The sequence below is a fragment of the Prenolepis imparis genome, unplaced genomic scaffold, assembly GCF_030444845.1.
Source record: "Prenolepis imparis isolate NDT839.2.m4 unplaced genomic scaffold, iyPreImpa1.0 SCAF_94, whole genome shotgun sequence".
Taxonomy (NCBI): domain Eukaryota; kingdom Metazoa; phylum Arthropoda; class Insecta; order Hymenoptera; family Formicidae; genus Prenolepis; species Prenolepis imparis.
In genome coordinates, this window is record NW_028141252.1 from 73709 (window position 1) to 98077 (window position 24369).

At 30.4% G+C, this 24369-nt stretch overlaps 1 long non-coding RNA gene across 6 annotated transcripts in view; it reads right to left on the reverse strand.

Annotated features, from left to right (window-relative positions):
* Positions 1-24369, reverse strand: part of LOC145947514 (uncharacterized) — a 107475-nt gene that overhangs the window by 66060 nt on the left and 17046 nt on the right. For 4 of the 6 annotated variants that reach the window (XR_014427184.1, XR_014427185.1, XR_014427188.1 and 1 more), the window contains exon 4: positions 14595-14638. This is a non-coding gene — a long non-coding RNA (uncharacterized LOC145947514). Of the gene's footprint in view, positions 1-7703; positions 7820-14592; positions 14639-24369 lie in introns of those variants that run through there. The other 2 variants (XR_014427183.1, XR_014427186.1) reach the window with 2 other exon arrangements.

Genomic DNA, 24369 nt, shown 5'->3' on the forward strand with positions numbered 1-24369 from the left:
GGTCGTTATGGCATAAACTAAAATATCGCCCGCTGTGCGGAATGATAATTGTTGAGCGCGTTATAATTAAATAACATGTACTCGTCAAGAGTAAACTCTTGTAAATAATATCTTTTTCGCGAAACGCGAGTCCTGCGTTTGCACGGTTAGCTAAAATAAAGTTATATTTTACTCGGTGCTCGGAAACTATCGGTTTTGCACCCGCTACTACTAGAGAACTGAATATCGTTTGGGATAAAGTCCCCTTAAATATAATAATATCGTGAATCGCGATTCCTACGGTCATTATATATGTAAAAACAAAATTAAATATTGCTCCTTGAGCCAGAACTAAAAGAAATACTTGTGGTTTCTCTGAAAGTGCACTAGGGTATAGCTTCTCAATATATAAGAAGTGTGGCGTATCTACACTTTCCGCTAGATTTGTTATTTTCCGCCTCGTTCGCGCTCTGGAATCTATTTGGATCGCGGAATAATCAATTACAGCCCATTATTACTAATTTCGCCGGTACCTTCCGCTACTCGTTTTCCATGTTTTGCTGCTTGTATATTCGGAGTCCCCGTGTGCTCCGCCGAAGATTGGGCTGAAACCCCCGGTTTCAAGGTTATGCGTCGCCCTCCGATGCCTAGGATGGAAACGTGTGCAGACGAGCGTTGAAGGCGGAAACGCTGTGCAAGGGCTTCGGTAACCAGTGATACCTCAAAACCGGAATCGACTATCGCGCGCACCTGATGCATGGTCCCTTGACGGTCCAAGACATTGACGCGTGCGGTTGCTAGGAGCACTGTAGCTTCCTTCGTGTTGTGGCTTTGCACGTGGAGAGACGAGACGGTAGCGGACGATTTGGTTTCAGACGCGTACGCGTCATGCGTCGACGAGTGGTGCCGCGCGTTGCATGCGGCACAGGACTTCTTCGATTGGCAATCTGCGAGCTGATGTTTACCTAGGCAGTTGGGGCACAGATGATTGGATTCCACGAACGTCTTCTTTTCCGTCGGCTTCTTCCTTTGAAAGTCACTGCAGAACAGGATGTAGTGATCTCCTTGACAGAGAGGGCATCGACCTCCCTTCTTGATCGTCTTCTGCGTTACATGCGACCTTGCTGATTTCGAAGCATTCGACTTGCTTCCGGATGCCTCGCTCGACTCGCCCTTTGCAGGATGCAACGCTTCCAGTGTGCGCATTCGATACTCGAGAAATATCTTAAGTGTCTCGTACGACGGAAAATACGTTTCAAGTCTCCAACTGATTCATTCTTCATTTTAGGTATTGCAAGGAAGGACGACAGACAGGACCTCACCAGAAGCCGTTTGTTTTCGTAGTGGTTGACCAACATGGACCACGCCCGGTCGAAATTTGCATCAGTCGTGGGTATGTTCCGGATCATCTTCTCGGCTTCCCCTTTCACACTGGATCTCAGGTAAAATAGCTGCTCCACGCTGGACACAGCTGGGTCGGTTACCCCGAGCGATCGGAAAAGGTCGCGAAACGCCGGCCACTCCTCATACTTGCCGGAGAATATTGGAAACTGAATGCGAGGAAGCGTCCGCCGCGGAGGAGGAGGTGGATCTGGTGTCTCCGGCGGCGCCATTGCACTCTTGAGTGAGCTCAAACAGTCCATGAGCGTGCCTCTTTGGACCGTAAATGCTTCTTCTACCAATCCGTAGTAGTCTGCTTTAATATAATCGCGCTTCGATACCAAATTCCAGTGAGTACTGCACAATTCCTCATGATTCTGTTCGAATTTGTTCCAATGCGCTTCCAAGGTTTGTAAGCGTGATTCGATCACTCCTACGGTGATTTTGACAGTGCCTGACTTCTTCAAATATTCGTAGGCTCGGGCAATGCGACCATGCAGATCCTGTTGACTCCTCAACAAAGCGTCGGCATCCATGCTCATGGTGGACCGGCGACGCGGCGGTGCAACCAACGGCGAAGCAACCGAACTGCAAGATGCACGCTCACGAGCACGTGAATGCACTGACTCCTATGAGAGCCCGTCGCGGAAGAAGACCGCTGGAGAATGGACACAACAAAAAAGATCCGGCTCGAAGGACCAGCAATGTTACATGAAGGGCAAGATTGTTTGGACACCGCAAGTAAAGTATTGCACAATCTTGACACTACACGATATATTTCAGACAAAAAAGAAAGTACAAATATATATAATAAAAAAAGGACACAATTCGTATTATTAATAACTCGCAAATGCACCCGCGGTAATTCGAAGTAAGCACCTTCGATTGAATATGAATATAATACGGCGCGACGACTTTCGATAGCGAATACGAAAAGCAATCTGGCGCTGCTCTTTGCGCGCTCGTTGCTTTTATACGCGCGATTTTTCTAGACGTTTCTAGATAGGATTTAGCGCGATACGGTGAACGACGAGGTGACTTTTGGCATGTATTGTTGTTAAGATGCTAGATGTTTTGTTCGGTTTAATGACTCGAGTTGACAATTTTACTGTCGACAATTATTTACGACAGCCTTGAAGGTGACTGTCGAATCTAAACATGTGCGCAGGGCAATGCCGAATATTTTCATGTAACGATAATTGATTTTGTAATAATGCGCTCTCTTAGTTTCAAACATACAATCTGACAGCAATTTGCGAGCAGGACCTGCAGTTTCTTGCAATTTGAACATAAATATATTAATAAAATTGAATATTTTTTAATAAATATAACAGATGCATAAGATGTTATCAATTAATTATAATTTTCTTTTCATAAATATGACATTTAATGTATAACATATATGTTATATCGTAGTTATATCTCATATAACAAATGTTCAATTTAATTAAATTTTAATAATAAAATAAATTGTAAAAATAAATTAATTTTTAAAATTTAAGATATAATTATTTATATGAGAATTAAATTCTTGCTTTATGCTTTAAATGAATAGGAAATAAATCAATATAGGAAGTAAATGGATAATTTATCCTATTGATTCCAATCAGTTTAAAACTGATAGAAATGTACTTTTAATCCTTTAATAATAGGCCACGACTTTTGCAGACTTTATATATATTTTTAACAGAAATTTGATTGCGAAAAAATACATCGCATAGCGGTAAGCGAAGGAACTATTAAATAACTACAAAATGCAGATTCTGTTGTCAATTTGTCATCAGATTGTGCGCACGCAAACCTTGCTCGATTTCTGCCGCCAATCTGACATTAAACTACGTTGCGCAGATTCCCAACAGATCCTGCTCGGTTTCTGCCGCCAATCTGCTATGATAATTTTATACAAATCCTACTTGGTTTATGCTGCTGACTTGCTACCAAATTATGTCAGCAGGTTTTGTAACATTTCTGCCAACATTCTGCTATCATTATTTCATATAACAGATTTTGTATACAATCTGCAGTTTTTTTGCTAGCAAAAATATATAACAGACGTTTGGCAAAATCTGTTCAAACAGATATGGCTGTCTGGGGAGTTATATAGAGACAACTCAGCAAGAAATGCATAGAAAGCGTGATTTTGTCCAGCAGAAATGTTGTAAAAAAACAATGTTTTGAAGATACAACAAGAAGTGATAAAAGTAATTCATTTACGAAAATAAGAAGAGCAATCTGACATTATAAGGTTAGAAAATTACAAAAAGACATATTAAATATTCCTAATCATATATTTGATAAAAATAAACAATGTAAGAAACGCCGTCAAATATGTGATTATGATGAAACAAAAAACAATTATGTATTATTTCTCAAGTTGCAAAATATTTAGAAAAAGTATTATCGTAATGCAAATACAGTGCTATTGTATATTTAAGCACTTATTCCGGTAGCTTGTTGCTAAAATTCACCAACAATCAGAATCAACTCGATAAATTTCGCATTGTGTAATAGAAAATAAACATTTTGAGTTTGACATTGTCCGAACTAAATTACACGTTTCGTAAATGTGCGCGTTGCGACATATCATATTAGTGCGTTGTATTAATGCTCTGTAAGTTATGTGTAAACGTGTGAGTGAGGAGAAAAAATGACAGCTCTCAAAAATTTAATATTTGAATGCATAATTTTAGCCGCGAGTTTAGTGCTGATCATAAATGCTATTTCGTATTTATCGTAGCTGACGGAAAAAGGTCGCTTAATAATTACAATATTTCTACGAAATTAGCATGCTTGAGCCCCAATTTTTCACTCGGAATTTTATATAGATTGGGGCATTTCGGTGGTCTTGTTAAACATTGCCGCTGAAATAATACTTATGCGTGAAAGTTTCCAACACGATCATCGAAGGATACAGTTATTAGGTAATTATTTTATTCTATACTTTTGATGAGAAAATTGCAACCGTGATTATATTATAAAGTTAAATTTTCAATCGTTATTAATTATTCATAGCGAATAACACCCCTGTAAAACTGGCTTTCCTCACCCAAAGACGACAAGCGGAAGAAGAATCCAAGGCAGAATCTTCACGTAAGTTTACTCACAATAAAATTATATATTAATTATTTACAAAAAAATTGGAAATTCTTTATTCTCTCGTCGTCGATTTCAAAATTTCAAAACAAATTTCAAAATTAACTTTAACAAATTGTTTAATTTAGCAGCACCAAGTTTTTTTTAATTTTTTAATTTGTAATAATTTTTAATTTTTGCAAAAATTTTTAATTTTTCTATTAATTTTTAATTTTTTTGTGTTTGAATTATCCTTTTTTTTATTATTACGATTCTACATGGGTTTGCAGTAGGTAATTTTTCATACAACTTTCAGCGTGAAGAGAAGTCTATATACGACTTTATATGGGTTTGTAACTTTAATTTTTCACTGATACAAGTTTCTACTTTTACGCATTATGGCGCAATTTTTTTTATATTATTATTTTTCTTGTGCGATTCTATATGGGTTTGCAGTGGGTAATTTTTCATTACTGGCGTGCCTATATTTGGCGTTTCTTTTTACCTTTTTTTAAAGGTACATTTTTAGAAATTATATACAATACATCGCCCCGGTCAGTCGACCGGGTCAATTTTCATATCAGCTTTTTAACTCTTGACTTTGAGGAGCTTAGGCTCCCCTCATGCGTTTAATTGCATATAGTGTTCAGAGATGGGTTGGGGGGGGAGTGATTGTCCCCCGCTAATGAATTTATTTTTTATATTGCACCCCGGGGGCCTATCTCTCCAAGGAACATTAACTAATTTCAAAATTAACGACATACAATTAGGACATACGAAATTCATCGACAGTGTTAATTATATGCTGATGCGCTTATTCGAGTTACTGAAGGCTTTCGGACTGGAGGATAAATCGGATAAAAATATTTTTTTCTTATTTATTTATTAGCACCGTCGAAAATAAATCATATTTGGACCATTACACGCCCTGCGTTATTATTCTCCTGAAAATATGAAGGCAGAAGAACGCGAACTTCATATTCGTACAATTTAATAATATCTGAGAAATCCGTCATTCCTTATCACTTTTTCTACATAAAATCTTTAATTTTTCTACGATTGTACCATTACATATCTGATTACTTTTAAAAATGCATCTAACTCATACAGAGAGAATTACTATATTCTTATGATGCGAGGGTATAATGATAAAATGAGATTCTACCAAGACGTCGCGAATCTGTTTAGTAACACATATCCTCATCGCGATCCAATTTCTAAAGTTACTGTCTATCGAATAGTTTCGCGAAAGAACAAGTTCAGTTGCAGATGAAAGAAGATCCGGGAAATCAAAAACAGCAAGTAACGATGATGTAGCTTTGAAAGTTCTACAAAGTGTTATCAAAAATCCCCATAAGCCTCCTTCGAAAATAGCTCAGTGCAATATAAGCTGAAAATCGGTCGCAGACATTTTGAAGAAACATGATTACCTCCCGTATAAAATGAGACTCGGTCAAGAACTGTCTGAGAATGATTTTGACAGAAGAATTAAATTTTGCGAGGAAATGATAAGACGATATGATGAGAACCATCAATTTTTTAATTGGATTTGTTTTTCTGACGAGGCCACCTTCGAGTTAAATGGATCTGTCAATCGTCAAAATTTAATATTGGGCTAACTATAATCCTCAATAGATGAGGGATTATCACACTCAATATTCCCAGAAACTAAATGTTTGGGCTGAGATAATAGGTCATCATACATATTGTAGGGCCGTTTTTATTGAAGGGAATATAAATGCACACAATTACGTACACCTATTAAAAACCGAAGTCGTGCCACGTATGTCCAAAACATTACAGGAATTGCTTTTGAACATGTTTGGTTCCAGCAGGATGGGGCTCCAGCTCACTTTGCCGTAATGACTCGTGATTTTCTGAATGAAACATTTTCTAATAAATGAATTGGTAGAAGAGGTACAATCAAGTGGCTACCTAGATCACCAGACCTAACCCCACTAGATTATTTTTATTGGGGATATTTGAAGAGCAAGATATACGAAACAAAACCTTCCAACATTGATGAATTACGAGCCAGAATATTAGACGTTTCGAATTTAATTGGACAGGAAATGCTAGAAAATGTACTGCAAAGAGTGCAAAGTATCTACATCTGTTTGGCACACTGTCAAGCAGTAAACAGACATCAATTTGAACACCTAATACATTAATTCTTTAATTACATCTAACACACACATACACACACACACACACTCGTGCGCACAGAGAGGGTTTGGAGTCGTAAAATACCGGGGGACTGACGAATTTCGGGATCCTTATCTCTGGCTGTGCTGACACATACACACATGCATACGCGCGCGCGCACACACACGCACACGCACACATACATACACGAGATGTAAATCCGACTGGGCAACCTCCACGTGATACATCTTGGGTAATGCGAATGTCGGCGGTACTGTAACTTTCAAGTTTTATAATTCAAAAAGTACTTAATAAAAAAATATTTTATTACAGCGTTTTGGAAACGTCTCGACTTCAATATATACAATAATCGCACAAGAGAAAGATCGAGAGTGAGATAGTAGATTGCAGATGCGAAATCTTTGCTGCGCGTGTCGAGTTGGAGCCGATGCACTGATTGTGAGATGTGTGGAGGGCTAAACTTCATGAGGCTTGTTTCGGAGTTGTAGCGCCATTGTACTGAACTGCACGAAAAAAGTTATTATTCCTGGATGTAGGAATTTTATATTCCAATTGATGATAATGGAACATTATGTTACACTAATTTTAAATTAATTAAAGATTTATTTATTTAAAAACACATTTGAACCATGAGTACAAAGAAATTTCTACTTTAAATAATAATACGTGGAAAACAAATTTTCAAAAAATTAATAATACCAGAGCAGAATGGCTATTATGCAATAAAATTGTATGTGTTGTTTTAAAAATTTCTCCGTATGCTCAACAACATAGTAACTCCCACGGTGGACTAAAATAAAACCGCCGAACGGATAATGAGGAACAAGGATTACAGCGAGAAATTAAATCCCTACTTGGATCAACTGTCAAACTTGAACTGCCGAAATAATCAGTTGTCGATCGGAGCGATAGACCTTGGCCGGACCGAAGAGAATGGCGACTTTTGCAGCGGAAATCCCAGCGGTGACACGGCGAAACTTCTAGATATTGATTAAAACAGAAGCCTACGATGCAGTTTTGTGCATCAACCAATGCGAAACTATTTAGGAAAGGTATAACCAAAATCTAAACTTCTTTTATTTATATTTAATTAATCTTTTTCTTAAATTTATATTTTTGATTTATATTCTACATATATGCAATATATCCATAGGGACAATATTAGGCCTCAAAGGGGAATATGTAGAAGCTTGTGCAATCTTTCTCTTTCTCTCCTGAAAAACTAAAATTCAAACATTTTTTTAAATTCAATGCAACATTAGAAAATGTGAAATATGCATATTTTAAAGTATCAATTATTGCAAAAGCACTATTCGAGGAAGTTATAACAAAATCCTAATCTTCTTTTATTTAAATTTAATTAATCTTTTTTTAAATTGATCTTTTAATTAATTTAAAAAATTTTTTAAAATCTTTTTCCTAAATTGTATATATATTCTTGATTTATATTTTACATATATGCAAATTAAAAAAATGTGTGTATATGCATTGTGCGTACCATAGGAATATTGGGACTTATAATCAGAGGGACATGATTCACTAGAAACGGGTGAGAATCTGTCATATTTTGCCGATACTTTTGCCTTCGTTAAGATATAACGAATCAGATCCTTTTTTTGATGACGTAGACAACCAGCCGAGGATAGTTAAATTAATGAGTTCTTTTGGTCAAATAGAATATCGAGAAATCTTCCAAAATCGAGAATATATATATTTCTATAGATATCATTACATCTCTTTCCTTTTTCACAAAAATGATTTCCAATGCAAATCTCAAAATGTATAATACGGACTCTGCATCATTATCAGGTATACCGCTTCAACAGCTCGAAATAGTAACTTTTTTGAAAAATCTTTCTTATAGTTAATCTACTTGTATATACACACATTATTATTTAATAATTTCAAAAAAAGATATTTTAACGGAGTACTGCAGTGAAATTATTTAATAGTAATTTTAAATTCATTAAAAAAAGGTACTTTGAAAAGAGCACAAAAAATTTCTGAGGCATTGAAATACCATGAGCCATCATGTAAAGATATATTTTGTCCGGATGTCCTTGGAAGGAACAGGAAGGAACGACTAACAATTGCGGGCTATTTTGCGTGGAATACATCCGCAATTTAAATATTATACTATTAGAAGATTTATTTATAAAAAGAGAAAAAAAAATCCACAAATATAATTCTAATTCTGGTCGAGAAATTCTATAAAAATTCATAATTCTTTAGAAATACTTAAAAGTATCATTAAATAAACTCAATATTAGAGATCATATTGAGAAATAATTAAAAGCCGTAACGAAAATATTGTATGTTGGTACATATGTATTAGAATCAGTTATATTCGCAATATATACAAAATTAACTTTAATTAGAAGAAAGCAGAAGCTTAACTCTTGTCGCAGAATGTTCTACAATTAAAGACAAATTAACTGCATTATGTGGCGAATTTAGACGTACAGCCTCATCTGAAAATTATTTTTTTGAGTCTACATATCATCATAATGCAACTTCATTTGAACCTTTGGTAATGAATACAGAAGGAAAAGTAGTAAATAAATTATCATTAATAACAGATAGATCCATAAAATCTTGGTCGTAATACTTCAATTGTAAAATTTACGATTTGCTTTTAATTGACCATTATCAGAAGTTCCTCGAAACTGTAAATAGATGTACTTTAAAGAATGCACCAAAATTGATGTGTGCAAAGTATTCATACATATACTATAAAAACTTCAAATGCGAAATTGGATCATATGCGTAGCTGTCATATAGATTTAACATTTTGCAAAGGTATGTTTCAATTCAATTATTATATCGCCTCATTTTCCAAAAGTAAGATATATGAAGCGTTTAATTTATCAACTTACAGTTTTATTATCGAAAAACTGAATATTTAGACAAAGCATTAATTCATGCTGACATAAACACAATAAATAAAATTGTGACTTCTGCACAAGAAAAAGCAGATATATGTAAATATCAACAGACCAATACAATTTTGAGTAATAATGATATTATTTCTAAACATCATAAAGCATTTAAAGTCTCGACTAAACGCTCAGTAAACACACTACAACATATTTGCGAATCATGCGAAAGATTGTTATAAAAAAGATATTTCTAAAGTCAATACCCAGATAGCACGAATGTCAGAAAGACCTCAATTAGAAATCTTATTAAAGATTGCTTTTCGAGCTCTTCATATGATATCTAATAGATTTCAATTTTAAGAAGTCTATTATAAGATTTCTTTAAGATATCTTGTGTAAGAAATTAATTTTACGAGATCAGTAAGAAATCTTTTTTCAGTTAATCAAATAGATTTCTTAATCAAGACAACAGAACGTGTTCTTGTATCTGATGTCTTTTAGATTTGTTCGCGCGTTTGCGCATTATATTAAGATACATATATAGTGTGTTACAATGTGCTTCAGTGTGCTTCGGCGTGGTTTCTTTGTGCTTCTAGAAGAATACATCGTGTTGTAGATTGATGTATGATTTAGGTAAGGTTTATGATATAAATATTAATTAAGCAATAAATGCTACAAAAGATAAATACAAAAAATACAGCTGTAATTAAAGTAATGAATATAAATGTTTAACATAACCAAATCCACAACTAACATAACCTTTATAATCTTTTAAATATATATTTATTATAATAATTATTTTTTTATAGTATCGACAAATAAATTTGAATGACATACAAAATATCCATAATAAAATATATATAATGTTTTTACACATACATATAGGACATATAGGACTGGATAATATTTTATCAAGAAGAGACTGTTTTACTGGAAATCTCAACTGTATGTGGGAACAATAATATATGTTCTTTTATTATAAACTTGAAGAGGAAACTTATCTAGATAAAACTTTTGAGACGTTACCACATCTCCTGACAATATCTCCTGACAATACAGTTATTAATGATGACACAAATGAATCCTTTACGCATCAACATCATACACATTGTTGTAGTAAGTATACAAGCAAATAAGTTTGCTATACTGATTAAATCCTTTTTTTATTCAATTTTTTGTTAACTTTTCGAGAGAAGGAAAAATTGTTTGAATTTAATTGAGTTGTATGAATTTGATTGAAATATAATTTATGCAAGTCAATTGACTAACACTACGTTTCTATTTGCAGAAGCATGCCGTCATAATCTTCAAGTTATTTTGCACGAGATAAACACACTTGACATGCATTTAGTAGATTTTTATGGTAATGAACCCCAGCGAAATAATGAAAATATATTGCCACAGTTTCCGATCGTTACAGTTCAAGAATTAGAAAATTTTAATAAATTATTAAAGGAAGATGCAATAGCTCGTGCAATATGTAAGTATTTTATGTATTACACTTTCTAAATTTTTTAAAAGCTTGAGAGAGAGATTTTTATTTTATAATATAAAAACATAATAAAAATGCTCATAATTATGAATAATTTCTAATTACGTTATTATCTGTCTATCTATCTATCTAATAATCTATTTATTTATCCGCATAAGAAATATCTAATTTGTGTTATTTTTCATTTTAATCTTATAAACATAAAAGCTTTTTTATTACAATTTAACTAACAATATTAATTTAATTTAAGGTCTGTAATTTTAACTGTTTTTGATTATATAACAATACTAACATATTATATTATTTTTCAGAAAAAAATAATTAAAAATATTGGCGGTAAAGATGTTAAAAAACATGTTCGACAAGCTTTGACATTAATATTAACTGATGAATTGTCATGCAAATTATCATGGACAAGACAGAAAAAAACTATCAAAGTAAAAGATATGAAGTTCATAGACATAATAATAGGACATGATTTTTATCTTCATAATATCACATAACTTTTTTATATTCCTTCGAATCACTATTATTATTATTATTATTATTATTATTATCATTTTATTTTAGTAATAAAAGTAATAAAAATAAAATTAGTATTAATAACAAAAAATTAGTGATGTAATAATTTATGTTGTAAAATAATAACCACAGTTGTTTTATTAATATGGAAATGGTAACAGTAATTACTATTTTTAAACATTATCATTACAGTTTTTACATCAAAAAATTTATTTTATAATTTTGTTTTTATTGTAACTTTTTTCATTTTTATAAATTTTGACTTTGTTCAAAAGTATTTAGTTTAAAATTAAAACTATTACACAAGCCCATATTCAACAATATATAAATGTAACATCTTTCGTTCATAAATAACAAATTCCCTGATGGTTCTTATAAAAATTGCCAATCATGAAGTAGTATGAATATTTTTATATTGCAGTATACTTATTTCCTAACTATATAACTTTTAATTTCAGAGACTATGATCAATTCTGGGCGTAATTGTACAATCTTTGATGTACAAGATACTATTCAAAAATGGTTACAACATGCAAGCGATCGAGTACGATATTTAGAAAAAAAGTACACTCAAACATAATTTTAAAATTTTTGCATAAAATTTGTTTCTTTTATTTGATATTTTATTTTAATAGTTTATTGTTTATTTCATAATAGTTTATTTTGCTTTTTCATAATAATGGTTTATTTTATTTCTATTATAAAGTTTTATTCACGATTTTTTTATCCTATAGTATATTAATCTATAAATATATATATATATATATATATATACATATATATATATATATACATTAAAAATGTTAAATATAATTAAACCGTCCAAAGTTCAAGTAAGTTTAGTTAAAGTCAGTTTAATTCAAGCAAGTAAGTTTAGTTAAAGTTTAGTTAGTCATAAGTATTTTATATCATAAAATATAAGTATGTTTTGAAATATAAATAAATAATTTTAAAAGGGTCACATTTTTTATTTTATAATTTAATATTAAAATAATGACACACACCTGAATAAGCATATATGAATAAAAATTTTGAATATTTTAAGATAAAGTTATTAAAGCTTATTAATTCGATTTAATCTAAACACTAAATAAACACGAAGTTTCTGGTGAAATATTTATTAGCAAAATAAGCTCTCCAAAGAAAAAGATATGAATGACAATGTGAAAGATCATCAATATAATATGAAGAAAAATCAATCGTCCTTTATTGTCAAAAACTCCCTTTGGAGAACTTGCTAAATATATCACCAAAGGCTTAGTGTTTTCTTAGTATTTTGAATATCTTAGGATGACTTCAACCAAACTCTGATTAACTTAATCGACGATTTTACATCTTTGTCTCTTTTTAGATGCGTTCTTAAAAAGAGACAAATATATAGTTCAATCGATGATTAAACTATATATCTTTGTCTTTTTTTAAGAACGCATCTGAAAAGAGACAAAGATATAAGTTTAATCGTCGATTAAGTTAATCAGAGTTTGGTTGAAGTCACTCTTAGAATATAAGTCTTATTGAGTTCCTAAACATGAACTCCTAAATATATCTAGTTTAAGATATCTTTTTGATTTCTATTATAAGATCTCTAAAAAAAGTAATCTTTTTGATGTCTATCAGAAGAAGTCTTTTTCTTCTCTAAATACGACGCATAAGAGCTCTTTCTGAGCTCATTATGTTGTCTTTCTAAAGCAATTTTTGGATGTCCAAATCTTGAATGAGAGAACATTAAGAATTCTTTCTGTTATCAACTTGCTATCTGGGTAGTCTTCAAGAGCACAAATAGACATTCAAATTTGAAGAGATTTCATAACGTATGTACAACAATAAAAAGTTAATGCGTAATATATATGTAATTATTGTGTAAGCAACTTTTGAAAGGGCTTAATTTCTATATATTGCATCTTAAATAATCTTCTTAGATGAAGTGCACGAAGTAATATTATCTCTTAATACATTAAAAAAATTTTTATACTGAGAGTTAAAACGTATGAAACTGTTCTTAAAATAAGAACTGTTATTAATAAGAAGTTGCCTCGAAAACAAATGGTTAAAGGTAAAAAAAGTTACAGGTAGAATATTTCATTTACCACTTTTGTTACAGGAAATATTGAATAAATTATATCTTATATTGATCCATTAAATAATAATTATAAATTATGTGTATTAGTTAGAGGTATTTCGACAAAATCAAAAATTATTTGCGAAGGGACAATTAATGTTAAAAAAGTATTTGCCGTTTTAACGTAATTAAAGCACAACAATGATTTATTCTATTTTATATATTACATTGCCAAATGATCATAATAAATTATGTTTAGCAAAATTTAAAAAATTTAAATTTCCAATTGGAAGAAACAGAAAATAATACGGAAGCGATAGTAGCAGATGAACCTCAATTATTAAATAATTTGATAAAAAAAGAGGAAAAATCCTTTTTTAAAAAAGATATGTAAAGTCGATTGCTCGAATATCTCGAAGTTTATTGTTGTCACTTTTCCGCGATGCTCATTGGCTGTCAAGATTCGCGTTGTGCGTTATATTCGTAGCATCGAGAGGCTGTTCGCGAGAATTAGCAGTTTGACAATTTGTTTAAAATTAAATCAAATAAAATAATATTAGTTTTAAATAATAGGTTATAATACTTTAAACTCAATTAATATTTTTGACAGTTATCAGCTGATTTCTGTCAAAAAATATTAATCGCGGATAAAGTATTATAACATATTATTTCAAACATATTATTTTATTTTATTTTATTTTGAACAAACTGTTAAATTACTAACCCTCACGGTGACAGCCTCTCGATGTTACGAATGTAACGCACAATGCAAATCGAAACAGTCAATCAGTACCGCGGAAAAGATGCAACAATACTTGCGAGAATCGACTAAACATGCCTTTTTTAGAAAGGGATGTTATAATATTTTAAATTCGATTAATATTTTTGACAATTATCAGTTGATTTTTGTCAAAAAATATTAATCGCGAATAAGATATTATAACATATTATTTGAAACATATTATTATTTTAATATTTTCAACATATTATATACATTCCCATTACCGCTATAGAAATGTTATAAAATAAACAATTTCTTACTCACCGATACGTACAATAGCAGAGTTGTAGTACACAGTACACATTGATCTGAAAATAAAATATTCAAATTATGTATATACATATGTGTGTACTATTTTAAAATTTAATTAGCAAAATTGTTGAAATTAACGCTTTAACAGCTAATTACAGTGAAAAAATATTAATCGAGTTTAAACAAACTTTACATTATTTTTCAAAAATATATATTTTTTTTAACATAAAACCGAAGAATTGCGCGCGCGCGTGTTGTTCTAGTGATAAAGAAGCTACATTGGAGGATCAACACAAGGCAATGTGTTTATCAGTAACAGGTTACTGACGAAGATTATGATTATTTCGAGCAATATACTATATATCCTTTATATGAAAAGAAAGCAAAATTACGACAATATTATATCAAATGTTAAAAATTAAGGATTTGCCTTTTTATATCTTTTATATCATTTATACCATTTATACCTTTTCTACCATTTATACCATTTATATTACATGTATGTATATGTATCTATTTTATACCTAAAATAATTTTTAAAAAGAATTTCCCGTAAAAAATAATGTACCCCCAAAAAATGTAAAAATCAAAACTAAAATTAACCAACAACTAGCCAAGACATAGAAAATATTCAATTTCTAAAGCATTTTATAATTTTATAATAATATTTGTAATTTGAAATATTTGCAATTTGAAATTGTAATTTAAAATAATATTTCCCATAAAATCAATTTTACTTATAAAAAACATTATGATAGATTCTTTTCAAAAAATTAAAATGCATTTTAAGGAAAAGAGGAAGAATTAACGAATATCACATGCCGATGAAAAGCTTTAAACATGCGATAAATAGATCGTAAAGTGTGTGATATTAGGGGATTTTAAGGCGAATTTTATATGTAATATAATTACATACGAACATGATTTGTTAACATTTGCTACGCGCAAAACGCTTTGCTTGTCCACGGATTTTTTCGCATGTTAAAACATTACAGGAATTACACTCATTGTCAGTACTCATTGTCAGTATGAAAAATCTATCTATAATATACGTAACGTAAACTATAAATTTTCACTACTGACAGTTTATATCGGAATGCCCATATATGCATGTACAATAAATTGTAATCAATTAAAGAATCGTTTATGTTTATTTACTGAAAAAATAACTTTCCTGATTAATAAATCAAATTAATAAATTTGAAATTATAAATGTTATTAATTTAAAGCAAATTTCTTTACAACATATTTATTAATAACAATTAACAGAGTTATCATTAAAAATTAAAAATTAAATTAATTACCATAAAAAGCAATTTTGGGGTAAAAAGAGTGAATAAAAAAAATCTATTATATCTCCAATATAGCAATCATTATAATTGCTTTATTTTTATTAAAATTATTAAATTATATTTTTCGAACTCAAATTATTTTTCTATATTATTAATTTACTACACAAAATAACTTGCTGCTATGATTAAATTTGATAATAAAAGAGTTTGTTCCATGAGCATACTGACACAATTGCTTTCATATATAACTTTCTGTCGAACAAATATCATATATAACTTTCTGTCCAACAAATCTGCTTAATTACTAATATTAAATTTAACTCACAAATAGCTTTGGTGAATCAACAATTTAATTTTTATGTTAATCGATGAATTTTTGTATAGAGCTGTTCTCAAAGTAGAAAAATTAACAATTAATGATAAAAAAGCTGAAGGATTTGAAGAATATAAGTTGGTACAAAAAAATAATTTAAATAAAAATTGTACTTTAAAGAAAAATAATATAAAAAGCATCCAAAAAATAATAAACAAACATAATATATATTTTTTCCAAATAGTTTAAAATAAATTTTTGATAATTTATTTTCTCTTCTTTTCAGAAACTTACTTACAATTACTGTAATTATTGTACAGATAAGAGTTATAATTTAAAAAGATTTATGGAGACCATAAAAAAGACATGCAATGAAAAATAAATTAAACTTAAAATATTTTTAAAAAAATATTTTTGTACAAAATATTGAAATACACACAGATGATATATTTAATTATTTATCTTTTATATTTTATAATATAAGGAGCAATAATATCCTATATAATTATCTCAAATAATATCTCTAAAATATGTTTTGATTGGAACACTTTATTAATAGAATTATTTTTTTAAGGTAAACTTTCAAAATTTGAAAAGCTACTTTTATTTAATTCAAACAAAACGCTATATTTCATTTTTACGTATATTAATTCTTCCAATTACATTCGACACATATTAAAATAGAACATTATCGAAAAATCAATAGTATTCTCAAGAGAGATTTTATTAGACAGATTTTATTTAATTTATACATTTGAAACAAAACCGTACTAATTTCTATTTACTTCTAAAAAATTTTATAATGATTTTATATTTAAAGCACATTTTACTTTTTTCTATATATTAATAAATCTTTCCCATTGCTTATATACAAATGTTCTTTGTCATTATCGTAGTCAATTTAAGAGGATATAAAATATATTACAAATTAATATTATAACAATACAATTATGCTAATTGTTTAATAGCATAATATTATTTCTTCTTTTATCTTATTTTCTGATAAGAATTTGAATGATATTTTAGAATTATTTTCTTCTCACTTGAGAATTCTTCAGAGACATGCTAAAATTATTAACTATAATATATATTATCTCTGTACACCAAAATTTTATCAATATTAACATAAAATAACTTGATATTCTGATAAATAATATTTATCGAGTACTGACAGTATATACATAAAAGTTACCAAAATCGTACAGAAATCATGAACATCATTCAGTATAATTTGCTAATATATTTGATTCTGCGATGAAGTTTTTTAATTAATTTTATTGCACTGTGATTTTCTATAGCCGCGCAAATAATTTAATTTTACTTCCCGCAAGTTCTGCCAATAATCTTTGCGCCTAGAGTAAGTAAAAAAACTTTTTTTATAAACATAATTTGATAGTTTGTATATAAATTTTATTGTAATTTATTGGTTACTCTTAAAAAAAACTTGAGTTTATTATTAATTGAAGTTTTATAAATGAATATTCAAAATGTTCGATAATGTTCCGGAAATGTCCAAAGTTAACCGAAGATATTATCACGACGCAAAGTTGAAACCGATTTTATATGATAAAATACAGCTTACAATTTTTAAAATTTTGTGTATCTGTTCATAAATAATATGAACGCAAAAAAATGGTAGTTTAAAGCAATTGAAAGGATGTTGTTCTTGTTTTATTCCATTCTGCAAAAAAAATCATAAAAATATACATGAACAAATTTTCGTGGATGTTCCTTAAGACAAAACACGATAAAAATGGTTTCAACTCTACGACATGAATATAAGCTAACAAAATCAAAGTTATAATGTTGTCAAGATTATTTGAATGTAAGTGTATATGGAATAAGATATTAAACCTTTGAATACGACGCGCCACTAGTGGGTTTCCTCTAAACAATGTTTTGGGTCAAGATGTCACTACAATGACTTCCCTCTAAACGATTGTTTGGGACAAAACGTCACTAAAGTGGCTTCTGTTTTTTTTATATATAATGTCGCTAAATATCTTATTATTGGAAACTTTACGTAAATTTTGGATAAAGTTCCGAATAGGTGAACCCTCCGATTTTTTTGAAACTACACTATTTTTTGTATTTTTGAACGCTGATTACGAATATGATAATGAAAATTTGCGACAAGGTCATTTTCAAGGTCAAAACAAAAAAACTGAAAAAATATAACTTTTTAGACATTATTTCAATAAATATTGATGTAACAAAAAAATGTTTCAAATAAAAGTTGCAGTTCTTATAAAAATACATCATTTATGTTGTATAAATTTTTTGCGTAAAACTGATAGTTTTCGAAAAAAATTAGATAAAAAAAACCCTCTCAAACATCAATATATTCTTCGTTCTCAGCCAAACCCGGAGTCAACGACAAGGACGTGACGAAGAACTGACTCCATTTTTTTCTTTTTATAATTTTTATATTTTTTTATAATTTTTTTATATTTTTAATATTTTTTAATACTTCGCGTGGAAAAGTGTATGCATGGAAACAGTGGGTTCCGCCCCCCCTGCGGGGGGCTCCACTACCGAAAAACTAGACAAATAGGTTTGCGTGGAACCTCGCTCTGCGTGGAAAGTTGCAAACCCATGTGGAACCTCGCTTCGCGTGGAAAAGTGTATGCGTGGAAACAGTGGGTTCCGCCCCCCTGCGGGGGGCTCCACTACCGAAAAACTAGACAAATAGGTTTGCGTGGAATCTCGCTCTGCGTGGAAAGTTGCAAACCCATGTGGAACCTCGCTTCGCGTGGAAAAGTGTATGCGTGGAAACAATGGGTTCCGCCCCCCTGCGGGGGGCTCCACTACCGAAAAACTAGACAAATAGGTTTGCGTGGAACCTCGCTCTACGTGGAAAGTTGTAAACCCATGTGGAATCGTATATGTACTGCAAAGTACATGCTTAGATGGGAGAACAGATATAAGATTTAGATTCCATCGTTTTTGTTGAAAACTATCACTCGTACGGTAAAAATTAATAGGACATAAAATGTTTTTCTCTGTAAGATTTAAAATTTTTATGGGTTTTTCATGATTTTCACTATGAAAATGAGAGATGCGCCAATTTTCACTATGATATTCGTAATCAGTGTATCAAAATACGTAAGAATACTGAGTTTCAAAAAAATCAGAGGTGAGCACTTTTCGGAACTTCACCCGCCGTTTTTAGTCTTTAACATCGATTTTCTCGAAAACTTTCAGTTTTACGCAAAAAATGTATAGAACATAAATGATGTATTTTTATAAGAACTACAACTTTTATTTGAAACATTTTTTTCTTACATCAATATTTATCGAAATAATATCTAAAAAGTTATATTTTTTCAGTTTTTTTGTTTTGACCTTGAAAATGACCTTGTCGCAAATTTTCATTATCATATTCGTAATCAGCGTTCAAAAATACAAAAAATAGTGTAGTTTCAAAAAAATCGGAGGGTTCACCTATTCGGAACTCCACCCTTATTATATTACTTAATATGCAAGATGAAAAAGTTCTCTATCAATATCTTTTTCCATTTCTGATTTGTATCGCTTATAATTTTTTTAAAATTATATTTTGTCATAGAAATATTTTCATGTTTTATTTGTCTGCATTTGTTTTATCAAAAAAAAAAAAAAATATTCAACGACAGTATTAAGTATGATCGCCAAGAGTTCACAATTAAGATATACTTCCATTTCTTAATAGTATATTGATAAAATCTTTGAAGAAAATAATTATTTGTTTGTCGACGTATCATTATCAGGTATATATTATTGCTTTTGAGTTTGTAGTTGTATTAGTAGTGTTATTATTTTTAATTATTTTATTTCTTTTAATTTTGTAGACTTGTTCGTCCTAATATGGTTATACTAAGTGTAATAAAAGAAAAATTATTAAGCGATACATAATCAAAAATAGTTAGATGGTTAAATAGGGAGATGTTGATAGAGAATGTTCGCATCTTGCATTAAATAATAGAAAAAATTTACATAAAGTACGAAGGCGAATATTGAATTCATCGGAATCGGAAAACGAAGTCGATAATTTAGAAGAAACAGAATGTGAGGAAATGAATAGATCACATACAAATTAAGAATATTCAAATTTGATATGAATGGTTCTGGCATAAAATCTTATCTTTATTGGTTTTCCACTGCGTTAGATTATTTTCAATTTTTTTTTTTCTGAAGAATTAGTCGCATTTATTGCAGTAAAAGCAAATATTTACTGTCACTATGCAATGAATAATAACATACGTTTTTTCTCAAATAGTTATGAAAAAGAAACTACAGTAAATAAAATTTTCTGTTTTTTTTCCATTAAATTACTGATGTCGCGAGTAAAAAAATCACATTATACAGAATTCTAGTCAAAAGATAGATTGCGTACAGATATTTTTAATCAGATTATGTTTCGAGACAGATATATGTTTTTTTTATTAAAAATGTTACACTTTAATGACATTACAACAGTTAGTTCTGATCGATTGATAAAAATACATGAAGTTGTTAATAAACTCCGCGCATCTTTTAAAAATTATTTGTTTCCATTTCGTAATTTATGTATAGATGAAAGTTTATTGTTATTTAAAGGAAGATTAAGTTTTAAGCAGTATATATTCCGTCTAAACAGATTCGGCATAAAATCTTTCGTTTTGTACGATTGTAAAAGTGGACATATTCAAGCTTTTATTATTTATACAGGCTATAATTCTAATGTAATTCTAATGTAATTTTAATGTATCAAATAAAAAAGCACTTGGAATATCAGGCAAAATTGTACTTACATTATTAGAGTCATATTTAGGCAAAGGGCATATGTTATTTGTTGATAATTGGTATACTAGTCCGACATTGTTTAATTTGCTTCATAAAAATAATACAAATGCTTGAGGTATAGTAAAACAACGACGGAAATATATGCCAAAATTGGAAGAAAAATTAAGAAAGGGTGAAATATATTTCCGCTCTACAAACAAATTACTTGTAATCAAATGGCAAGATAAGCGAGAAGAATACATGTCTGTTATCGACTTATCATTACAATACATATTATCTACTTATCATTCAGCAGAGTTCGTACATATAACAAAAAGAGATTATCGAACAATACAAAAATATTGCAAAAATATTTCTTTGCAAAATTGCAACATTGCAGAAATGTTACAAAATGTTGCTTCAATAATTTTGTGGCGCAAAATTTGCAGAAATTGTAGTTTTATCAAAAGTAAAATTGTTGCTCAAATCTTTTGGCCCACGCCCAACGGGCTCTTTATTAACAGGGATTTGAATTTTTATCATTTGGGCCGTCGCGTCCAACTTCAAACGCTGATAAATTTCAGTAGACTACGATTTATAAAATAAGATGTGGTTTTAAAAGGTTTTTTTACATACTTTAATTTTGTAAAATCAGTTTTTTGAGGAAGTAAAAATTTATTTAAGATTTTCAAAAAACAAAATAGAAATCAATTTTTTCTCAAATTTAGACATCTTCGATTTCCTTCAAAAAAATCTTTAAAAAAAGTAGAAATCTTCCCCTTTAAAACGAGTCCAGGATCAAGATGGGCAAGCGTTTAGTTTTCAAGATACAGTCCGTTTTAGGACCGAGCACATCACCTACGAGCAGTGGGTGTACGCTCGCGCTTAAACGAAAAATAGGAGTTCCCATTTTAAAAATTCGAGTTGACCTTCAAATGACCTCTAAACTTGATCTCAAGGTCAAGTTCAAAATAAACATCAAGTCCCTTTTTTAACCCTACAACTTTTGTCTGGGGTGTTTTCCCCCCTAGAACATGATTAAAGTTAGTTATTGATAGATTCTTCTGTCCTATACAATTTGACCCTTAAAGTCATCTTAACCCATGACTTAAGTACCTTTCTGAACGTAAAATTTCCCGCTCTTTCCGAATCCGGGGTAAAAAATGGGGGTTTCTATTTCAAAAATTCCAGTTGACCTTCGAATGACCTCTAAACTTGATCTCAAGGTCAAGTTCTAGGTCACCATCAAGTTCCTTTTCTTTAACCCTACAACTTTTGTCTGGAGTGTTTTCTTCCTAGAATTCGATTATTCTGAATTATTCAGGGGTTCCGGTCTTTTTTGAACACCCTGTATACACACACACACACACACACACACGTTTTCTACATTATTGGAACATTTTAGTTTTTTTATTATTTACCTTTTTATTTTTTTTTATTTTTTACTATTCCTTATTTTACATGTAAAACCAAAAAATTTTTTAATAAACGGATGTGATATATGTATATACATATATATGTTTCTTAGTTTTACTACAAGATAAGGAAAGATAAAAAAGAATAAATAGAAATCTTCTATTGATGTGAAAAGTGCGTGCGTAGTGCATGAAGTTCGTCTGTATAATATTTAATAAGAAATTCGTCATTCTTTTTTTACAGAAGTCTCATAGCAATAAAGTTTCCATAACAACAAAATAACACATATGAATATTTGTGCATCTAATGTTGACTCATTTTGGTGATGTGAACGTATACAGTTCCAATAAAAGTATATTGTAAAAGAACGATTTCTAAGTTAACGTGTGTAACGCATATGAGCGAGAAGAATACGTCCTTATCACAATTAATTTTTGATGTTTTTGATTGACTGTCTTGAATCTACGACGAGTTTTGTTGGTCAGCTGACGTGACGATACATATATATATATAATTAAATTTATAAAATTAAGTAATAAATATATTAAACGTGTATTTAAAAAATTGATTTTAATATTTGCAGTAATTGATCACATCTTGTGCACAAGTTGGACTACATAAGTATTCTTATTGGACAAACATCTGGTATTACTTATAAGTCGTATAATATTGTCAAAAAATAATTCAAAGCAAATTCAAGGTAAATATGTTGAATAAATATATTAATATATTATATTTATATAAAATAATTAATATATTATTAATATATTAATATAAAATATAATTCTTAAATTTAATAATACTAAAGATAAGAATAAAGTCCGAAAACCGACTGCCTCCGATTTCGATAAAATTTTGTGAAAAGTTTCCTGTTAGCTTAAAATGGATGCCTGTAAAGGGAATTTTGGCGACTCCTATAAAAAAAGTCATTTTTTAACAAAAAATATAATCTAACTCAAACCTATGTCCCAGGGATGAATCAGAACTTTGCTTTATCTTGTAAAGTACACGTGTGAACAAATATAGATCACGTTTCGCGCTGAAAGCAGGGGGCGATGGGGATGAATCTCGCTTTGCGTGAAAAGTTGCAAACCCATGTCGAATTTCGCAAATATAGACCTCATTTCGCGCTGAAAGCAGAGAGTGATGAGGGTGGACCTTGTTTTGCTTCGAAAGTTGCAAACCCATGTGGAACCTCGCTTCACGTGCAAAAGTGTATGCGTGGACACAGTGGGTTCCGCCCCCCTGCGGGGGGCTCCACTACCAAAAAACTAGACACATAGGTTTGGGTTTAACCTCGCTTCGCGTGGAAAGTTGCAAACCCATGTGGAACCTCGCTTCGCGTGGAAAAGTGTATGCGTGGACACAGTGGGTTCCGCCCCCCTGCGGGGGGCCCCACTACCAAAAAACTAGACACATAGGTCTGGGTGGAACCTCGCTTCGCGTGGAAAGGTGATTTAATTGTTAATAACAATTTAATAAACCATAAACAAAACTTAAAACTTTTCGGAGTATATTCAGAAGAGTAACCTAACCTTAACATATTTTGTCAAGGTCAAGACAATCTCTCTCTCCTATTTACCTTATTATATTTTTGGGTGGACTTCCGAATACGACCCACACCCGATTGCTATGAATTTTTGTAGAAACATTGTAAATGATGTCAAATGAATGTCCTTAAGTGGATTTTCACCGATACAAACATTTAATGCTAAAAATATTAAAATAATGTTCTGTATAAATTATTGTCTATTTACGATTTACAAATTACGAAAGACAATATGGCTGATCATTTGTGTGAGTTTCTGTGGAGGCGAGATGTGAAAAAACATAAATTAGATCCATTAAAAAAATTAATTGAAGACATTAAAGATGTATATTCTGGCTAAAAAAAGAATAATATAAATTGTTTCTTGTTGATGTTTTCGTTCTGTTATTCTATTTTTGTATTTCTTAGGATTCTTTATATATGTATATTGTATATCTTAAGACGCTTTATATATATTTGGTATTAAATGTGTTA